Raw genomic sequence first — 18,473 nt, 5'->3', positions numbered from 1 at the left:
AGCCAGCCTGGTGGGTCACCTGCTGTTCTTGTGGCCAAACTCCCGAACGATGGACCCCTAGTGTCTCCTCAGTTTTCGTGCCCGCTGACTTTCCTTAATGTTAACCCTGATCCTGAGGCTCACACCACAATTGGGCCTCCCCCTGTGCCCTGATACTCAACCCCTCCAGAAGTGGGAAATGCAAACTAGATCACAACAAAACCCCAAAAGAAAAGAGCATTCCTGACACACCCAGAGGGACCCCTCTGTACCCACATCTGGCCCCTAAGGCCCAATCACACACAGCCTGCTCTCCACGACTTTTATGCAGCTATCCTAGGCTCCCCACATGGTCATGGGATCCTGTGGCCTTCCACGGACTTCCTCTCCCTCACCGCTCTGGCTCCTATATCTTCGGGCCCCCTGAGGCCCTCCACCATCACACCAGATCGGGTGCTGGGTAGTGGGTCAGCACCTCCCCCTCTTCCACGGTGGCCGTTGGAATCAGGGTGCCTCCAGGCTCTTCCGTCCTGTTCTTCTGGTCTTCGCACAGGAGCTCCCACTCCTAGTGCGGTGTAGTCTTTGCCGCAGCCAGCGGCTTCTGGCTCGTAGCGCGAGAGCCAGATCCTTCCCTTCTGGGGAACATCGCTTCCGGCACCATTCGGAGCTTGATGGAGACCCCTCCGGCTGGGGTTTCTGCCGGCGTCCGTCCCCCTGCCTCTTTGCTGGCGGCCCACTTTATTTCTGCCAACCGGTGATGGCCACCGATGTCACTGGCTAGCTGCAGCTGTATGATGACGTGGCTGACGATTCGCGCGGGCTCCTCCCGGTGTTCCAGCTTTGCCGCGGGTCTCCCTGCAGGTGAGTGTTCCCTTTTACTTTTGCTTTTTCCTCCCTGTTCTTCCCCGGACTCCTGTTCCCCCCTTGCCCTTTTGGGTCCTCCCTTTTGTCTCTCCCTGCGACAGACTAGTATCGTATAAAGGCCAAGATGAGGGTTCCACCCCATAGAAGACATATACCCCTACCATGAATAGTGATGGTACTAGACATTAATTTATCCAGTGAGCTGTACAATTTTTTAATGGTAAATAGCTTGCAGTTACTGCATCTGACAAATTTTCTATCTGCAGAAAAGACAGGCAAAATATCCTTAATTTTTTTTATTTTTTTCCAAAGTTAACTTTCTTTATTCCATATGAAATTGCCATAATGCAAATGAAGCTAAATCTAATAAACTTAATACACTCCATACACAAGAGTATTTGTTGTGATCTCTACTGTTTGTAATGGAAGTACAAACAGCCTTCCCGCTCACTTCCATATTTCCTCTCTCTCCACACTAAAAAACACTATTTTGCTGTATGCAATGAGCAAGCTTTATCTTAAACTCCATGAAATATCAGTCCCCTAGAATGATTGACTTTGCTCTGGTGGATTCCTGGAACTGATGATTAGTTTCATAGGGAACTATTTACTTCCCTCTGGCTTGAGTGAAAATTGCTATGATGTGACCTTTGCAGATGATGATGGTGAAATAAAAGAGTGACTGGATAGAATAGGGGGATTCTGTTTTTAAGTTGCTGAACCTTTTGGCATGCAAGCTAAAGTAATTGCCTATAATAGGTTGATAGAGCCAGCTTCCAAGAAAGCTGCAGTGTAGAGTAATTGAACAGAAGTAACAGCTATTAAGTGCATAAGATACACAATGACTGTTCTATCTTCAAGATAGGTACTTGGTTTTCCATTTGTGAGATATGCAGAGGATATTAGCACTGTAGAGGTAGCTTGTGATAACCTTTGAGCACAAATATGCCCTAAAGGTGAGGGGGATGATTTGTCTTTTGCCACTTCCTCCAGAATGCTTTGACAGTGGAACTGGCTGGATGATCCCAGATCTTGGTCCTGCAACAAAACCTTGGTGGGAGCTGAGGGCACATGGCAGCTTAGCAGATCAAGACTTCAGGCCTTGATTCTCTTGTCACTGGGTTCAAATCAAAGGTCAACTCATGTCAAATGCTACTCATGGAAGTTCAAACCCGGTGAAGGTGCAAGTGAAAGGAGAATGGGACATGTAGGCTCTTCAGTGGGGACAGCAGCTACTGCCACAAGTATGGATAGTATTTTGTTAGTGATGATCAGGGATCCCGGTTTTCTGTTCACTAAGGTAAAACGTGGATTTTCTCCTTTAAAGGAGAAAATCATGGTGGGGGTGGGAGGGGACACGGGTTGGGGGAGAGGGGTGCACAGGTAATGCAGCAGGGGGTGGGAGGGCACATGCCCCCCAGTTTTCTGCACCCACAGCATGGCACAGGGCTGCAGTGGGGCCGGACCAGCTCTGGAGCAGCCACTTTTGCAGCTCAGCAGATGGGACCTGGCAAGGAATGGAGCACCAGCAGTAGTGGGGGCACAACTCTGCACTGCTGTTGCTACTGCCACACTTCACCCTGGCAATGCGCTGCTCTCTCCAGTGCCAGGTCTTGCCCTCTGGGCCACGGAGGTGATTCCTGCCCAGGTCTGGCCCCACAGCAGCCCTGTGTCCCGCTGTGGGCACATAAATTTTGGGGGGCACATTCCCACCTGCCACATTGCCTGTGCCCCTCCCACCTTCTTCACACACCCACTCCCTTCCTCACATACTGGGGGGCTGGGGACGGGGGTGCAGCAGGTTGGCAGTGAGTGGCACCAGCAGGTGTGGGGGGGGCTGTGGGTCAGGCATAAGTGACACCAGCAGGGCCGGGGACCTGTGGATTTTGAGTGAGGGGCACTGGCAGGGCTGGGGGAGGGGCCCGCAGGTGGGGGAGTGAGGGGCACTGGCAAATTGGGGCTGCTCAGCACCACAAAGCTGCAGGGAGGACAGCTGCAGTCATGAACACCTTGGGCCTTCTGAGGCTGGGGGGCACAATGACCGCCTGCAGGTGGTGGCAGCAGTAGTGGGTGGTGTGGGTGGCAGCTGCCCGCAGATGCCGCTGGCAGTGGGGAGAGGGGATGGTAAGTGGTGGCTGCTGGCGTCGGTGGCGGCAGCCAATCTCAGGGGGTGCAGGTGCACCCCCTACACATCGCCAATGGCCGCAGTTGGACTGACCTCTTGGTAAGTGAAGGGGGCAGGGGGAACTTTGATTTTTTCCATGATAAAAAAAAAGAAAATCAAAACCAAAATTTATAGATATTTAGAATTTATTTTATTATAATGATTGAGACACTGGCAGGCTTCCAAATTGATTTAAAATTGTAAATATATCAATAAAACATTGTATTCAACCGATACCTATATATATAAGGGCATTTCATTTTAATTGCAAGAAAGTGTGGATTTTGGGTTTTTTGATCAGAGAATTTGTGATTTTGAAATGGAGAAAACCAGGATACCTGGTGATGATGAAGAATGTATTGGGGCAATGAACAAAGCCATCCTGTTAGGGAAAAGTTATAAATGGCAGATAACATCTCCAGAAAGGAAAATTAGCTGTACGTGCAGTGCTCTCGAAGGAAAAGATGAAAAGGAGATGGGTAGTAGCATTAATATGGCTTCTCTCATCATATTTAATTTTTTGATGGGGAAGAAAGCTTGAAAAATAAACTGGAAGCCAGCAGTTTTTTCTTGTCTAGTCCCTAGGCATTTCCTCTGTCTCCACTGCAACCAGACAAACCTGGCATTAGTCATTACTTCACGTGATTGGGGAAAAAAGATATTTCTAGCTGTAAAGTGAAGAGTTGAAGTTGGTCACAATTAATCTAATCATAACCACTGAGTGGACTTTAATTTGAGAGCATTTAGCATCCAGTTTGCAAACTCCATTTATTATAAGCAAAAATACCAAATTAGCTAAAATACTAGCCAAGCCCCTTCCCTCCTGCGCAAAAACATTAGAGGCAAGTGGTGAAGACATATCTGATGATCATAATACTGGCAGGGACAGGAGAGAGCATGTATTGATCTGTTTCACATAGGCATCTCTAACTTGGATGGCTACATTAGTAATGAAATATCAGGTACAAATATATGGTTTTAAGTTGGAAAAGCTTCCTGTGACTATGTGCAGGGGTAAAGCAGTTTTTAAAGTAATTCAAAGTAAAGAGTCTGGTCCAAATCCAGTTCGGCCATAACCCCACTGTGGGCAGTAGTGCTGCACCAGGGATGAATTTTGCTCTGAGGTTCACAAAGAGACATTATTGTGGCTGGCAAAATGAATTGACAATATAGCAGGTCCCGGGAGAGACTGTTCAGTACAGTAGAAGCTGTTGCGGGCCCCTTATCCCAATGGGGCAGTGTAGACAGTGCAAAGGATTCTGTGTTCACAGTAGTGCCAAGGGGAAAGGATGCTTATCTCAATGAGAGGGAAAGGCACAGACAGGAATGATAAATGGCAGCCTATCAGGGTATAGGAGTTGTCATTAGCACTGGGAAATAATCAGACCATTATCTGGAAAAAAACAAACAGGTAACTTTGCTGAACAAATGGAAATGCTTATTCAGACTGTGTGTGTCTCTCCTTGGGGATAGTAATGTAAAATGATAGGAAGGGGCAGGAAATGCAGAAGGCATGTGGCTGAAGTACCAGCTCTTTGCAGCTATAATACCTTTGGCTGTAGTCCCTTTAGCTATGACAAAGCTAAGCAATATCAGGCTTGGTCAGTGCTGGGATGGGTGACTTTTAACAATATAACTTGAGTGCTGCAGGAAGCAGTGCTGATGGTTCAGTAAGTGGCACTCTTCTTTCTGACTCAATACTGTACCTGTGTGATGCTAGAGGACACTGCTGTGTCAGACAACACTGTACCTGTGTGATGCTAGAGAACACATTTAGATAAGTAGTAACTGGGCATCCCTGATTGCCTGTAGTAGTGAAAGTGTCCACTGTTTTTTCTCTCCCCCTCTCTCTCTGCAACAATGGATATTAAACTGGTTAGTCAGCAACAAAACAATAAGCTGTCTAACTGTTTTTGTCCTGGGTGCATCAACATTACAGTAAAGTAGATGAGGGCATATATTTAATGCATCAGGGTAGCTGTCCAATTGTGTGCTTTGATCCTATAGTAAATGCAAGCTTACTTAACACTCTCTTGTGCTGAGGCATTATCCACTGCTTTAGCCTAGCACTTAAGTGTGTCAGAAGTGCAAGGAACAGCCTCTTCCATGTAGTTTGTTAATTAAAAACAGAAGCCGATAAAAGGATATGCCCTAAAGTGCACTGAAAACTGTAGTGACCCTTGGATCAGGCTTAAATACGTTTTAATGATGTGCATCTTGGCTTATGTGTGGACATGTAAAATCTTCAAATATCTTATTGAAGGGTGTAAGTGCCAAGAAGGGGGATTCATATAGCATAACAATGTGGTATAATGAGGAGAAATAAACTGAAATTAGGAAAGGAAGAATTTAGGTTTACTTTCTTAAAACACTGCCTTTAGTGAAATATAGATGCCTGTGAAATGGTCTCTATGGGGAATAGCAGAATATGCCAGTGTGTGTGGCATGCTTGAAATCAAACCTACTCTAACTCTAACAAATTATCCAGTTAATAATCCTGCAGTAGCAGGATGATGAACTATATGACCTGAAAGGCATATTCAACCTTAGAGTGTGATTCTATGAAAGGTTGAAACCCATACTTCTAGCTGGAGACTAAGGCCATCTTTTTGTATATGACTTCAGCTCTCTGCTGGCATTCAAGGCAAAAATGCCAAGGTCATTTTGATGCCCTTAGGTTTTGGGGAGATGCAATACCTTCCGACTACAGGGCTATTCAGGCCTGTACAATTTCAGTCTTAAAAACAAGTTAACAGGTATGGTCCAATTATGAGAGAATTTATCTATATCTGCAGTAGCACCACATCTTTTATCTTTAAAGAAACTAAGGGTGATCCCCAGAATCCTAGACTTCCCTTACTTCCCTTTATTACACCTATTTTACTATCCAGAAAACAAGTGAGGAACAATTGAAAAGAGTTGCAGTTGGGGATGAGTGAAAATAGGTAAACTTGATGCCGTAATCCTTGCAAAATATAGGGTAGATGAGAGGTTGTTTTTGAAGGCCCAGTTCTGGCCAGGGCTGTACTGGAGAGGCTGTTTGCTTGTACAGCTTCAGATATGACTGAAATATTGTGGGCCTTGTGAGATTAGTCTAAGGCTAGGTACAGAGGTTCAACAAGCCTGAGGTAGAAGTGCTCTAAGTTTCACACTTTACTCTAAGTGCCCCAGGTTAGACTGGGAGGAAACAAAACAGGCATTGGCCATTCTGTGGGTGGGAGAAGCAGGATGCCTACACTGGCTGAGGCCAGCAAACTGGGGACACTCGAGCACCCCTCCCAGCAGCCAGGCAGCACCCCCACAAGCTGTGCTGGCTGGCTGGCTTGTGCAGAGGAAGGTGGGGAGGGGTTTAGGTTGGGGCTGAGGCTGGGCCCATGCTTCAGGGGTATCTTCTCCCCTGCCACTGCACTATACTCCGTGGAAAACCCCCTGAGCCTTAGGGATATGGAAGTTGTAATCCCCAGGGTCTGGGGGTTAGCTCTAGAGATTGCAGCTGCTGCAGTCCTCAGGGTCCAAAGGTGCATCAAACCCCCAGACCCTAAGGAAAGGAACATGGCTGCTGCAATCCCTGGGGCTCAGGGGATGTGGCCGCTGCACTTGAGGTGGAGGGTGTGTGTGTGTGTCACACCCTGGACCCTAAGGAACATGACTGCTGCAACCCTTAGGGCTTGGGGGATGTGTGAAACCCTCGGACTCTGGGAATCACACCTACTGTGATCCCTAAGGCTTGGGTTTTTTTCACTGGGCATGGTGCACTGGTGGGGGAGCAGATGCCTGAGCCACTTGGGTCTGGCCCCCCTCCCTCCACACAAGCCAGCCAGCACAAGTGTGAGGGGCTGCTGCTCCCTCAGCTGTCACAGCCTCGGGGTCAGGTTGGCTCAGCAAATCTGGAGCAGATTTGGGGGGGTGGGAGGGTTTGGAGACTAGCCTGCCTGCCCTGCAAGGCGGGGTTAGTGGGGGCCCACAAAGCATCCTGGCATGCCAAGGGACTGAGTCCTAACTGTGGGGTGGGAATCTGGGGCAGAAGTTCAATAAACAGGTTTAACCTAAATCAGTTAAGTCTGATACTACATTGATTCAGGTCTTTCTTAAACAGTATTCTGTCATTTTGAAATGGTCTGTGTGCAATGAACTTCTGTTCTGTTATAGGTTTAGATGGGCTTCTGATCACTTATACCACCTTATGTTTAATTTCTGTCCATAGCCTAAAACAGTAGAAAGGACTGTTATGCTGTTTCTCACAACGTCATTTAACAAGGGCCAACACACAGTGGTAGTGGGGCACATTTATTGGTAGCAGTTGCCAGGCCACAGAGCCAGCTCCCTGATTGCTTCTTTATAACATTGTTTAATTTTATTGAGTGACTATTAGCTCTTATGTTAATACTATAGTTTTGTAGTGGTTTTGTTGAGAGCATGGCTCACTGTGCTTGAGGAGAGAGAGTGAGGCTCTGAGAGCTGAGAAAGCGGGGCAGAACTGGAGAGAAGAGAATAGTCCAGGGAGGAGCTATTGGCCAGCGATGTAGCCCCGAGTTTAACAGAAACAGTAACTGTAATATAGATCTAATCAAGACTTAGCTGAACCTTCACTCCTTAGCCTATTTGCAGTTGTAATATGATGGAGCAAAACCCACCATAGAGTAGTAGGATCACTCTCTAATTTGAGTGTAACTTTTTTGTGCCTAGCAGCCATAACATGTAAGAGCTCATTAAAATGGTTGGTAAGAGTAAATAAAGGGCGGTCCATCACTTCTGTTCTGAGGGGTTTCAAAAAGGCTAGTATGTTGTCTCTCCAAACAGGCAATAAAGGAAATTAAGTGATCTGCCACAGATCTGTTCACTGGTCAGGGGCCAGGAAGGAAAGAATAGAAACACTACCAGTAGTCTGTCTTCAGTGCAAGCAATTCTGTCATGGGGCAACAAAATAACAAGTGTTGATGGAGCCTGTATCTGAAATTTATTTTTATAGTCCCACCAAAATTACTATCAGCTGTATAAAATAATGCTTCACATGAAGTGCCTTATGCTTCCTCACTCCCATGGTAAATGGGGCTCTGATATTCTGTCCTGGCTCAGCAGAAAAGGAGGATTCCCAACAACAGCTCATCATTAAAATTCCTCTAATTAATTGGGTTCAGCTAAGGACAGGCACATTCCCCTATAGCTGGGTTCCTCTGCAAGCCTGACAGAGATGTCAAATAACTGCAGAAACTCTCCGTATGAGTTTTAACCTTCATAAGTCAGTTCCTGAATGGTGTCTTTTTTGTCCTGGTATAAGCTTACAAGTCACATTTACACTTGAACAACACTAGCAGTAGGGTCAGTGTATTGGTCCAGGCAGAAAATATACAGAAGGGAACTTGAAAAGTGGATAGGCAGGCAAAATTTTTCTATATGACTCCTATTAAAGTCAAATCCCAGCCAGATCCTTAATATTCTAAGAGTACATTTTGAAAACAACCAGAAGTCTTGCTAGTCCCAAAAAAGGGGTGTGTGAGAGAGAGAGAGAGAGATCATGACGAGCATTATAGAAATACCTAGGTGCAGCCTGGGTCACGAATCATTACAGCTCCAGTTCCTCTAAAAACAAGATTAGTCTGCTTTTTCCATCTGGCCACATGACATGGTATGCTGGGAAGGCAGAGCTCTTCAGTGGTAAGGTAATAGTGGGCTGCAAGTAGCTGCTACAATGCCTTCTGCACTCTGTTGCCATGTAATACATCACTCCTGACTAGAGACTTGTGAGAAGGGCCATTTGTTCCTCTTCCCCTTAATTTCTGTCTTCCCCTGTTGGGTTTAATAACTTTTGGACTGAGAGCATGGGGTCTCATCTTGTAAATTGAGGGTTGACTACACTTCCTAATATGCCAGTGGCACTCTAGGAAAGGGCAGAAAAAGGATGAAATCTTTCTATTTCACCTGTGCTGGCAGCAGCAGCCATCACCTTTGCCTGAAGTCATCTATGGAGACCTATGAGTCTTGAGGGTGAGTGGCTAGACTGAGGAAGGAAGGGAGAGGACTGACATACTTTGCAGAGAGAAGACTGTTGGGAGCTTGGGGATAATAGAGATATTTATTGTGGGAAGGGCACGGTGGGTTTTTTTGCTGTTGGCTTGGGAGAAAAATAAGGTGATTGGGACTGGCCCCTACTGCGATCCCTAGGGCTTGGGGATATGTCAAATTCCTGGACTCTAAGGAATTTGAGAAGGGACTCATACACACTCTCCCTTCTGAGTGTGAAATAGTTTCTTGCATAATTATTTTGAGAGAAAGTATTTATTCAGTAATACGAAATGGGAATAAAATATTTTATTCTTTAGATTTCTTTTTGACACTGAAGGGCACACTGGGTTGATTTAATTGAAAATGTCTTCCTTCTCAAAAAGGGGTTAAAAGAATGACTTTGCCAAGTGTACATTTATAGAAAAGATTTGTGACTTAATTTATTACTAGAAGTTGGCCTGCTACTTGAAGCTGGTTATATAATTTGTAATTAAAAATTAACATGACAAAGTTCTTTTTTCTATTCACAAATTGTTCTTTTATCATAAAAATATTAATTTTGGACTCTGCTCCAGTTTAGCAATTGTTTTTGCCTATAAATTTATGGTGTTGTGTATTTCTCCTTCCTCTAACCAGTATGGGTTTGCTTGCTCATTCACTGAGGCCCAGTTCTGCTCCCTTCCAAACCAGTCAGGGTTGTCAATAGAAAAACTGAAATTACAATTATGAGCTTATTTGGTAGAAATAGATAATATAAATTAAGCATGACAATGAGATTACATGTGACACAAGCCTGTGGATTTATTTGCTAGGTATATCACCATAAAATTGCTCTAGCACTGTTTCCTACCCCCTAGCTCAGAACAATACATTTTTGGCAATTCCTTGAAGATGCGTGATAAATGCAATATGATTAACTATCCTTGGGAATTTGATCATGGGTAGAATCAGAATTGTGCAGATTCTGAAGAAATTGTGAAATCAGGTGATCTACATGAAATCCTGGGGGGTGGGGAGGGGGACTTTCTAAAACTATAGTGCTGGCTCCATAGCTGTGCTTCTCAGCATGGGGCTGCCAGCATGAAAAGCAAGTGGGCAAAATGGCTGCCATCCCTTACTCCTGATTGGCTGAGAGGGCTACCTGTCATGTGGCCCCACAATTCCCCCACCATAAACCCTTGAAAACAGCAATCTGCCTGAACGGCTGCCTCCTCGAGTTGGGTAGACCCCTAATCATGGGATGCATGGAACTTAAAAACATGAGCCTCGCCTGCCTGAGCCAAGAGGTTATGGGAGGTTTAGCAACGTTTGCGAGGCCCAGGTACCTTTGGAGCATGTCTGGGAGTAGCAGATGTCCTCATAACCAGCTTGTTAGAGCACTTTATCCCATGAAATGGAAATTTCATATTCCATTCTAACACTTCAAATCTTCTTTTGTTCTGAACTGGAATGAAAAGCCAATAGAGAAATGTACCATCAATTTTTTTTGCAGAGATTTACTGCTAATGGTCTCTGACTGAGTTTATACTAGAACAACAAGGACAAAAGCCATCCAAAGAGAGAGAAACATCAAATACAAAATAGAAGAGATGTCTTGACAAATAATACTGAAGGAATGAAAGAATATTCCAGCAGGCTCTAAAAGCTCAGGATGAGGCAGACTTGACTCAGCTAAAGTCACCTGGTGATGGGGTAACCTTGTTATAAGAATTCTCAGGAAAGCCTCAAGGAAAATTGGCTAGAATAGATGACCAAAGGCAAAATTGATCTCTGATTACTTAGGGCAGCCAATTTCTAAGTCTGTAGTTTGGGAACAGCCCATCATCCAGCTAGGCTGTGCTTTTTTAGAAGAAGGATAAATGCTGGGGCACAGAATCATGAATTTTGCTTCGTTGATGCACTGAGGATCTGTTTTAAATTACTGCACCTATTGAATCAAACAGCTGCTGAATGAGGGAACAGTGTTTATGTAATGGGATAATATTTAGCAGGGATTCTTTATGTGACTTAGAATAGGTGTTTGCACTGAATTTAGAGAGCTACTAAAAATATGTAATTGGAGAAATGAGAGCTTCTTTGAAAATGGGATGGCGATATGACAGAATGGGATCCAGCAGGGGCCTGTGACCCTGTAGTAACTGATGGATTGGAAAGCTGGCATATAGGTGGGACTGGGAGGGGTAGATCTGCAGGACAATCTCAAGAAGGGATTGTTGTTAGATTGTTAGGTTCATGTGCTGCTTTAATTCTATCCTCTGAAATCAGAGCTTTCATATTGGCATTGTAACACTTGCAAATATTAACTCTCCTTTTCTACCAGACACAGATAATTGTACAAGAGGTGTGGCAACAATGCTAAGGAAGCATTTCTTCTTGTAAAGAAACTAATGCAGGGAATTCCCATTCTGTATACCCCAATGGTCAATGGACACATTTTCCATAAGGGCATGGGAAAGGTCAGAAGCAGATCAGCCCTAGTCCACTGCTATACCCACTGAAGGCATGTGGCTGCATGTGTACTCATCCAGTACAGCCAAGAGTTCCTGCTAGAATTCTCCCAACAGAATTCCTCCCAGAGGTTCCTGTTAGAAAGGCTCTTCCATATTGTGCTCAAGGCAGGTCTGAACCTAAATGACATAGCTTGAGTAGCCACACTTTGTGGCCAAAGAAACCCAAGTCAGAGCAGTTTTAGGATTTTTCCAAATTTCAGAGATTCTTTGTTAGAAATCGGTTAAAAATTGGGAGATCCTGTATTCAGACACTTGGTCCTTAACACTCTTCCCTAAACAAGGGGATGTTACTGGAAATGGTTTTTTGTTATTGAGGCAGTAGTTCTTAATTCACTTCTTAATTTTTTTAATTTTTTAAATTTTATTTTTACCCCTGAGGGTTATGAAAAATCTTGCTATGTGAATGAAGCACAGGTAGGTCACGTCTTAAAGATGCAGGTCAGCATAGCTTTGTAATAAGATGAGACTCTTTAGAAAGTCTTTTATAAGCTTACTTAGTCTCACTCAATTTTGGTCTTTATTTAAAACAGTGAAGCTTTCAAACATCAAATTTCTCTAGGCTATAGAACTGTTTTTGTTATGGGGCAGAAAAGATTACAGCTTCAATCCCCAATTTATGCCTAAAAAAACCCTCATAAATTCCATGTACCCTTTTTCTCCCTGCACTCTGGACCCAGTATATCCTAACATGAATTTCATGGCTATCCTGTGTTTTGTGACTGATTAGTGGAATATATTCCTTTCCTGTTCAGAATTTGGAAGAACAGATGGTGAAAGCTTAGTCTAAACAAACACAGTCCCAAACCAAGCTCTCCAGCATAACGCAAGGAGTTGAGATTGGGGAGGAGAAGAATTCCCCTCAGCTCCCTGGGCTGCCCTGGGTGGGGGACCCTGGACTGGGGTGGAGGGAAGCCCCCCAAGGCAGGGCCTCATTGGTGCCCCCATACTGGGCTGCACGGGCCGCCACCCAGCCTGGAGGACTTCTTTCTCACTCCTGTGGACTGGGCTGAATCAATCGGCAGCTGGGAAGGTGGAGGGGAATTCCCTTCAGCTTCCTAGGACTGCTTGGGCTGGGGAACCCAGGCTCTGGGAAAACTCTTGAAGGGGAGATTCCCCCAAGGTGGGCTAGAATCCAGACGGGGGGATCCTTAACCCTCTGTGAGGGGGCGGCAGGGGCTTGGGGACACTTGGCTGGGCTGACAATGGACAGCAGGCTGGGAGATGCACTCTACTGCCAGCTGTCTACTGGTTTGGGTTGGTACAGGCCTCCCCTGCCTTTCCCAATTGAAAACTGAATGTCAGTTCAGTTCGTAATCAGTTCAACCTACACAGCTTGGAGAAAGCTGCCCAAATTGAATTGATTCAGCCTCAGGCATTTTGACCATCTGTACTTAGCCTAGGAAACTAGGTCAGGGTGAGAATTGACTGTTGCAATGCACAAATAGCACTGATCACTTACTAACCTTTTAAGGCTAGGGGCATAAATTACACATAAGCTGGTTTACGTGATCAAAAACTGATTTAAACCTGTAACAGAACAGATATTCAGCGCACATAAACCAGTTTCAGAATGGCTGAATCTGGTTTAAGATAAACCTGGTTGAATGTAGTATCAGACTGAAGTGATTTAGGTTAAACTGATTTATGAAACTTCTGTCCCAGACCCTTTCCTGGTTCAAATTAAATCGGAGTCCCTCAGCATCCCAGGATGCTTTGCAGCCCTGTGATGGGCTGTGCTGTCTGGTCCAGGGAGCAGGGTTGGCCCTGCCCCTCTGCTCCCTAGCTAGAGCAGTGAGAGCTGGCTGACAAGAGAGCCAGGTGTGCAGGGGAGCAGCCCCTGCCCGACTTTTCCTGCTAGAGTGGAGGGGGTGGGGGCTTGGGCTGGCAGGCTCAGTCAGAGAGGAGGGAAGGGGTTTAAACCCCCTTTCCCACTGGCATGGGACCACACCAGGGTTTGCTTGGCAGGGGTATTGCAGCCCCTGCCAGGATATTCCCCACTCATCACTGTAGTGGAAGAGGTAGAGGTTGGGACCTGCGGTGGGACATGGAGTGTTGGGGGGGAAAGACTGTGAGGGATGCCTCCCCCCCCCAGGCAAAGCCTAACTGAGATTCAGGGCCAGGGAGGGGGTTTAAATTAAGGCTGTGCGAAGCTTCAGTTGCCAATTCGATTTGGAGGAGATTCGGCAGCCAAATCTCTGAATCTGAATCTAATCAGGATGCACATTAATCTCTCTTAATCGAATCAGAAGCCTCCGAATCAATTTGGAGAGGTTCGACGATTCGGCCATTGACACAGCATTATATGTTTGGGTTTTTTTTACATACCTTGTGGTACTAGGTGTGGCTTGTGAGCGCTGAGATGGTGGGGTAGATGGAGCATCCCATGGGAGCATGGTGGTGGTGGGGGGCAACAGACTGAGAGGGACTGCCCCCTCCACGCATACCCTGGCTGGGATCTGGGGGTAGGGGCTGAAGCAGAGAGCAGGGGACAGGGCCACATCCCAGCCTGGGGCCAGTGCACTGAGCTGGGGAAGGAGGTTTTAAACCACGTCCCTGACCCCAGCTGGGGTCTGCCTGGGGTGGGCAGTCCCTGGCAGGTTGTTGGGGGAGGGGGAGCAGGCAACGCATCTGTCTCTTGTGCCTGGCACTCGGTGTGGGACTGCAGCAAGAAGGTAGATTGACCCTCACGTGGGGAGAGTCTGGCCGATTTTTCCCTTCCACCTATCCAATGTATAGCTGGACCTCCTGCTTGCATGCAGCATGAAGAGATATTGGGTCTCCTTCCCATAGGAATGAATGGGGTTGATGGGGTAGGCAGACAGACCGAGGAGTTTGCCATAAGAATCATGGGGTTGACCTGGTGTCTGAAATTTGCCGCCTATAGTTTTCCTCCCCATTTTCAATTTGGGTCTGCTCTTCCCCTTCCCAGGCATAAACATTCAAGCAGGCAGGCAGGGAAGCACAGGTGGGCTGACCATCCCTAGGTGGCTTAAGCCTCCCAAAATGCCACCCCCCAGGGGTCCGGGGTCTGGCCATGCCCCCTTTGCTCAAGCAGGGAGCAGGGAAAAAACTCTTGGAGCATCAGTCCCTTCCCTTTGGCAGTGGCTGGGAGTCACTGCAGGCATGTGGCTGCACTACCTGAATCAAAAGTGAATGTCTGTTCATTTGCTTCTCAGTCTAATCTCTGTGACTTAGACTAACCTGCAAAGAGTGAATTGATTCAGCCTCAGGCTTTTTGAATGTCTGTACTTATCCTTAAGAGTCTGATTTACAGGTCTGCCAAGCCACTGCTTCCTTCAGAAGAGCTAGGCAGACAAGGTTCCTTGGGTGAATTTGATATCTTTTATTAGACCAACCCAAATAGTTGGAGAATGGTTATTAAGCAAGCTTTTGGGTTCAAAAACCCCTCGTCAGGCTAAGGAAGTTTCAGCGGTTGGTGTGTGCTCTTCAAGAGCTAAGCACCAGTAACTGAAAATCAGGCCCTAAGCCTTCTTTTAGAAACTGATTGCATGGCCCCTGCAATAAATGCATTATTAAGTAGAGTGTATGTTTTTGCACATCCCTGATGGCTCATACAGCATGTGGACTTGCCTATTTGCCTGATGTTGTTCTTCTACTGCAAATGACCCAGGGTAGGAAGAGGAATTCTCCTCAGCTCTCAAATGCCCAACAGCAGCAGTTTTGGGGCTGGTACAAGGCAGTGAGAAGAGCAGGACCAGCAAGTTACAGAATATAAACTTCTCCACTAAATGCAGCTTTCCAAGGGCCAATGTCAAGTGGAATTTTGAACTCTCAAGGTCATGGGGAGGTTCCCCGCTGTGTATGCATCATGGGATTTACACTGCTGTCCATCACTGTGGTGTGCAAGTATGTCCTGTCCCAAATTGCTAGCAACAGTGAAGCATCTGATGGATTTTTGTAGTCTGGCATGTCTCCCTGTTGGGAGCAAAATCTGATTGGGCCAGTGGTTGCTTCTGACTCATTAGATCTTATTAACAAGTTGTTTTTGTGGAAGGGTCTTTGCAGTCAGTACTGTAATGCTCTTATTTGGATGAAAGGCCTTTTTCAAAGGGGAAGGGTTTTCAGCTTTCCCAAAAGATGATTTTGCCTGATTTTCCTTTGAAAGTTTGTTCCATGGCTTGCTCCCCATGACACACCTGGGCTAAGGACAGAAGTTGCACATAAACTGGTTTAAGTGATCAAAAGGTGGTTTAAATCTGTAACAGAACAGCAGTTCAGTGCACGTATACCATTTCAGCCATCTTTAAACGGGTTTAAGTCTGATACTACATTCAACTAGGTTTAACTGATTTACATCTAGCTGGTTTATGAAACTCCTGTCCCAAACACTTTCCTGGTTCAAGTTAAATTACAGTCCCCCAGCATCCCAGCTTGCTTTTCAGCCCTGGGCTGGGCTGTGCTGTTTGCTCCAGAGAGCAGCATTGCTCCCTATCTGGGGCAGTGAGGGCTGGCTCATCACAGGCTGTACACACTCCCCAGGAGTGGGAGCAGAAGCTGGAGGAGAGATGTGCAGTTGCTCAAAACTGCAGTTCCTCTCTGCAGCCAGATGCCAAGGGATCTTGAGCATGCTTAGTTGAGTGTAAGATGTTTAAGATTAGGACATTTCAGGGCCGTTTGTCTGCAGTTCAGCAGTTGCACATTTTGCATCTCTACCTGTGGTGCCTCCTTGCCAGCCAAAGGACTGGTGCATGTGATAATGGAAATTAAATGAGCTTTTCCTTTTAAAATAAATACAAAGCAGAAGGGCTGAGCCTAGGAGCCTTGCAGGGAAGGAACTTCAGGGAAGAGAAACTGGAGCACTGGTGTTTGTAGAGTCTTCAAGAAGTGACATTAGTTTTGTCTTGCTCAAGTTTGGCCTATTATTTGTGCCCTTCCTGCCCATCTCATCTTATACCTGATCAACATTCTTGATGTATGGCTAGATAGGCAAATATTGAAAGTCCTATGTTGAAGGCATTCTTTTGGTTTTTGTCCTAGTGTGGAAAGAGCTAATGGCTGGATTGCAGTGGGGCTGGCCTGCCTAGCTGCACTCCCCCCTGGAAGAGCCCCTTTCCTGAGAACTTGCAGGGGGGAGGTCTTCCTAGAAACTGGGGGAGAGGATATAAGCAGAGGAGGTGGAGAGTGCAGGTGCATATGAGTGCCTGCTGGAGTCCCCTGAAACCTGCTGGTGTAAACCCCAGAGTGGAGACAGGGAGCCTGCCACTTGGGAAGTGCAGCTGGAAAGGCTGGAGTGGTGGGGCAGAGGCAGCAGAGAAGCTGAGACCTCTAGGGATGAGTGGGAGTTTTGCTGCAGATGATGACGATTCCTGCCTACCCCTGGGACCAGCCACAGACTGAGAAGTAAGTGCTAGCCAGGTCTGAGTGAAATGTTAGGTGTTAGTGCATGTTAAACCTTTTATTTTATGTTCTGTCTTTCCCAGTTATGTGGTAGTGCTTTTCCCTAGTTATTAAAGTTGGTCTCTGTTTTTTATTCCTGAGACTCGGTTGTCCTTTTAATTGGGTAGCTCGCCTCAAGGCGAGTTTGCATTCATGGCCTTGGCTGACTGGAGGCCCTGTCACAGTGTCTTAGACTATGCTTTTTTTTAATGGCACCTGAAAGAGGGACAGTATTTCTAGTGGTGCAACTTCAAGGGAGGCATGTTGGCCAGAGCAAAGTGGGATTGCAGGGATCTGTAAAAATGGCCCTGGCTTCCTGCAGACCTTCTGGTCAGGCTATGTGGTGTTTACTGTGAGGCAGAGATTTTCTTGTAGCAAGGAACTGTGGTGTTAAGGCTGGTGCTACAGTGCTTAAGGCATTGCTTCTGCTTACTCTCATGAAAAATCTTTTTTTTTTTTCTTTTTTTTTTTTACACCATGCTTATCAGCCTGTGCTGGGATGGCTGATTGAGCCTGTAGGCATGAACTGTTCAGCTATACTGTTGAGGGACTACTTGCTCTTCTGACATTCATTATTAAACTAGGCTCTCCTATCCTTTCAATCTGTTGAAAAGGAAGGGGAGGAGGGAAGAGGCAGGCAAAGATTTAGTTTGCTTTCATGTTATACATTAGTGGCATTCACATTTCATTTTTTTTATGTTTATAAATTTTTACATGCATGAACAAATGGGGGAAAAAACAAACAAAACCTATCAAGGTACTTTGCCTAACTTCTTGAAGGGTAAAAAAAAAAAGTGAAAGCGCTCTCAAAAATCAATGTGGGCTGGTGAGTATACCTCACTGGTTGGGAAAAGGTCCCTTTTGGGACCAAAGCAATGGGTTCATTCAACTCTCACTCTGGAAGCTGGGATCAACCAGAGAATTCTCAAGTTCTGAAAACCATTTTTTTCCTGAAATAAAAATGTTGACAAGTCTTTCACAGCTGACTAGCTGGAATTCATGTCTGCTGGGATTATGCTGTTAGGAATGAGCTTGCTTGTGGTGGTAAGTTAAAACACTCTGAAGTAGTTCACTGTCAGATGCTGAGAGTTTCTGTTAGTAAAATGGAAAATAGTCAAAGCTTTTTTGGGGGTGGGTGGGAGAGGCTAAGACTTTCTTTTTGGAAAAAAGCATTTTCAGTTTCTGATTAAAGTGCTGATACAGGATGCAGTAGTTTCTGTGAATATTCAGTTCTCAAAGTGCACTGCTAACTTTCTTCATCTTAAACATTTCCCACACTTATGAATACTTGAGGATAAAAATATTAAGAGAGTGCATATAAAAATGCATCTGTCCATCTGACTTGACTGTATGGAAAGTGCCTGGCTTGTATACCCCTGATGCTCGTAGGCCCAGAATACCTGTCACTAGAGACTCAGTGATACCTGATGGCCAATACTAATGTCAGGTTAACTTTCAAAAAGAAGATGAACGTGTGAAGGCCTGTGCCCAACAAAACACTTTAAATACACACTTAACTGCAAGTGTGTATTTAAAGTGGGTGTTTATCACTCTTG

This window comes from Alligator sinensis, unplaced genomic scaffold (assembly GCF_000455745.1).
Source record: "Alligator sinensis unplaced genomic scaffold, ASM45574v1 scaffold846_1, whole genome shotgun sequence".
NCBI classification, from domain to species: domain Eukaryota; kingdom Metazoa; phylum Chordata; order Crocodylia; family Alligatoridae; genus Alligator; species Alligator sinensis.
Note: the sequence above shows the minus strand (reverse complement) of the source record.